The 3,351-nt window shown below is 45.0% G+C and overlaps 1 pseudogene; it reads left to right on the top strand.

Moving 5' to 3' along the window:
• The window catches only part of LOC105993331, a 14,598-nt pseudogene extending 11,583 nt beyond the window's left edge, over window positions 1–3,015 (top strand).
• The last annotated feature ends 336 nt before the right edge of the window (window positions 3,016–3,351 follow it).

Below are 3,351 nucleotides of genomic sequence, written 5' to 3'. Positions count from 1 at the left end.
TGAGCCACCTTCCCATGAGTACATTTCTTATCAAGTATTGTTGCCTCCTCGTTTCCCCTTCCCATCTCTTCCCATCTCTCCCCCGCCCCCCTTATATCTCTTATTAACCACCAGAAAAATGAAAGTGACCCTATGACTCCAAGAGGCAGAGTGCTACCTTGAGCAAAAAAAATTCAGGGACAGTGTCCACACCTTGAGTTCAAGCCCCATAACCGACAAAAAAGGGAGAGAGAGAAAAAGGGGTATGGGGGTGTGGGGGTCCTGAAGCTAGAACTCAAGGCCTGAGCACTGTCCCAAGCTTTTTTTCTCAAGGCTAACATTTTACCACTTGAGCCACTTTTGGCTTTTTAGGGATTGGTTAACAGGACATAAGTGTATAAGAGTGGCCAGATGCCGATGGCTCAAGCCTATAATCCTAGCTACTCAGGAGGCTGAGATCTGAGGATCACAGTTCAAAGCCAGCCGAGGCAGGAAAGTCCATGGAACTCTTATCTCCAATAAACAACCAGAAAACCTGAAGTGGCACTGTAGCTCAAGTGGTAGAACACTAGCCTTGAGCTGAAGAGCTGAGGGACAGCGCATCAGGCCCAGAGTTCAAGCCCCACAACCAACAAAGAAAAAAAAAAGATTAAAAAAAAAAAAAGAGTGTAAGAGTGTCACAGACTTTGCTTCTTGCCTGGCTTGGAACCACAACCCTCAGAATGTAAGGAATATTTTCTTGTGATTTGAAAGTTAAATTTCAGGCTTTAGATATATTTTTTTTTGTTGGTTGTAGTTCTTGAATTCAGGGCCTAGGTGCTGTCCTTGAGCTCTTTTGCTCAAGGCTAGCACTCAACCACTTTGAGCCACAGCACCACTTTGTTTTTGAGTGGTTAGTTGGAGGTAAGAGTCTCATAGGGATTTTTCTCCCTGGGCTGAATTCAAACCATGATCCTCAGATCTCAGCTTCTTGAATAGCTAGTATTATAGGCATGAGCAACCATCACCCAGCCAAGCTTTAAAAAGTTTAAGTGAAGAAGTGTGGCTCAAGTGGTAAAGCGATCACCTTGAGCTGAAGAGCTGAGGAACAGCGCCCATTCCCAGAGTTCAAGCCCCATGACTGACAAAAGAAAAGAAAGAATCAGGGGCTGGGAAGATAGCACTCAGTGGTAGAGCACTTGCCTTGCATGCATGAGGCCCTGGGTTCGATTCCTCAACACCACATAAACAAAAAGAAAAAAGCCAGAGTGGTGCTGTGGCTCAAGTGGTAGAGTGCTAGCCTTGAGCTGAAGAGCTAAGGGACAGCGCCGAGGCCCAGAGTTCAGGCCCCATGACTGGACCTCTCCCCCCAAAGAAAAAAAAAATCAGGGTCAAGGACCAATACAGATGTTCTCTGTCTTTTGAAGGTTTGGCTTAAAAAATTTCAACTTTGGGGCTGGGAAGTTGGCTCAGTGGTAGAGCGCTTGCCTTGCATGCCTGAGGCCCTGGGTTCGATTCCTCAGCACCACATAAGCAAAAAGAAAAAAGCCGGAAGTGGCACTGTGGCTCAAGTGGTAGAGCGCTAGCCTTGAGCTGAAGAGCTGAGGTACAGCACTCAGGCCCAGAGTTCAGGCCCCACGACTGGACCCAAAAAAAAAATTTTTTTTTTCAACTTTGTGATTATGTAGAAGCAACACATTCAATAGAAGCTGTATGTTGAGCTGGGTATGGTAGTATAGGCCTAAAATCCCAGCCTTGATTATAAATTCAAAGTAAGTGTAACCTACAAAGTAATACCCTGTCTTTAAAAAAAAAAAAAAAAGATAGAAACTGGTGGCTTATGCTTATAATCCTAGCTACTCAGGAGGCTGAGATCTAAGGAACACAGTTCAAAGCCAGCCTGGGCAGGAAAGTCCATGGGACTCTTTATCTCCAATAAACCACTCAGAAAACCGGAAGTGGCAGTTATCGGACTGCAGAAATGCTGAAGATGACAGGTAGTTTTGTTTTTGTTTTTTGTCAGACATGGGGCCTGAACTCGGGGCCTGAGCCTTGTCCCTTGGCTCTTCAGCTCAAGGTTAGCACTCTACCACTTGAGCCACAGCACCACTTCCGGCTTTTTCTGCTTATGTGGTGCTGAGGAATCAAACCCAAGACCTCCTGCATACAAGGCAAGCCCTCTACCACTGAGTCACCTTCCAGCCCTGACAGGTAGTTTTGTACATGACACTCAAGATGCCATAAGCTAAGCCTGATTTTTAAAAAAAGGTTCTCTATATAGCATGGGAAAAAATGACATATCTTGTAGCTGTCTGGGATGTGACTTTAAGTGATGGAATCCACACGATTGAATTCAAACACAAAACCAATTCAGGAAAATGAGTAGTGTACATATTTGGGAAGGAAAGGGTAAGAAAAGAATGGATGTGCTGGGCTAGGAAGGTGGCTCAGTGGTGGAGTGCTTGCCTTGCATTCATGAGGCCCTGGGTTTGATTCCTCAGCACCACATGAGCAGGAAAAAAAAGCTGGAAGTGGCGCTGTGGCTCAAGTGGTAGAGCACCAGCCTTAAGCTGAAGACTGAGGGACAGGGCCCAGGCCCAGAGTTCAGGCCCACGACCGCAAAAAAAAAAAAAAAAAAAGAATGGATGTTTAAATTAGTGGGTGGGAACTGCAGAGACCAAAGCCACCATAAACATGATGTTGTCATTGGCTTTGCTTATGAATATACTCTAGAAATTAATGGGGAGAGCCTCAAGAATACAAGGAGAGCAGGTCAAAGATCACCAATATGTAGATGATGCATTTGGATGGTCAGGACTAGACTTGTTCTGGAAAAAGACACTATGGACATTTGATGCAATAGAAAGCAAATGGAAATAGCAGGGGAGGTTGTGGGTGATGGGATGGAAATATATTTCAGCCTTGAGAAGCACAACTGTTACATAAAAGTGGTGAGCAGCCAGAAGCAGAGAGGGCATTGTCCACACCATTATGGTGTATGACAGTAATCCAAGAGACTCCTGCATGAATGAAGAAGTCAAAATCCAGACTTTTTAATGATTGTGGTAATTAAATATGTTCCACAGGTACATTTAGTCTGCAATGTTCTTTTATTTGTCAAGTCAATTGAAACTAATATTCTAACGATCAGGAAAAATAATTATGTGCAATCATAGCAATTGCAATTTTTTTTTGGGGGGGGTCTGGTTGTGGGACCTGAACTCTGGGCCTGGGCGCTATCCCTCAGCATTTCAGCTCAAGGCTAGCACTCTATCACTTGAGCCACAGCGCCACTTCGGCTTTTTCTTTTTGCTTATGTGGTGCTGAGGAATCGCACCCAGGGCCTCATGCATGCAAGGCAAGCGCTCTACCACTGAACCACCTTCCCAGCCC

This window comes from Dipodomys ordii, unplaced genomic scaffold (assembly GCF_000151885.1).
Source record: "Dipodomys ordii isolate 6190 unplaced genomic scaffold, Dord_2.0 Scaffold95, whole genome shotgun sequence".
NCBI lineage: Eukaryota > Metazoa > Chordata > Mammalia > Rodentia > Heteromyidae > Dipodomys > Dipodomys ordii.
The sequence above is the reverse complement of the archived record's forward strand: the minus strand, read 5'-3'. Positions and strand labels throughout refer to the sequence as shown.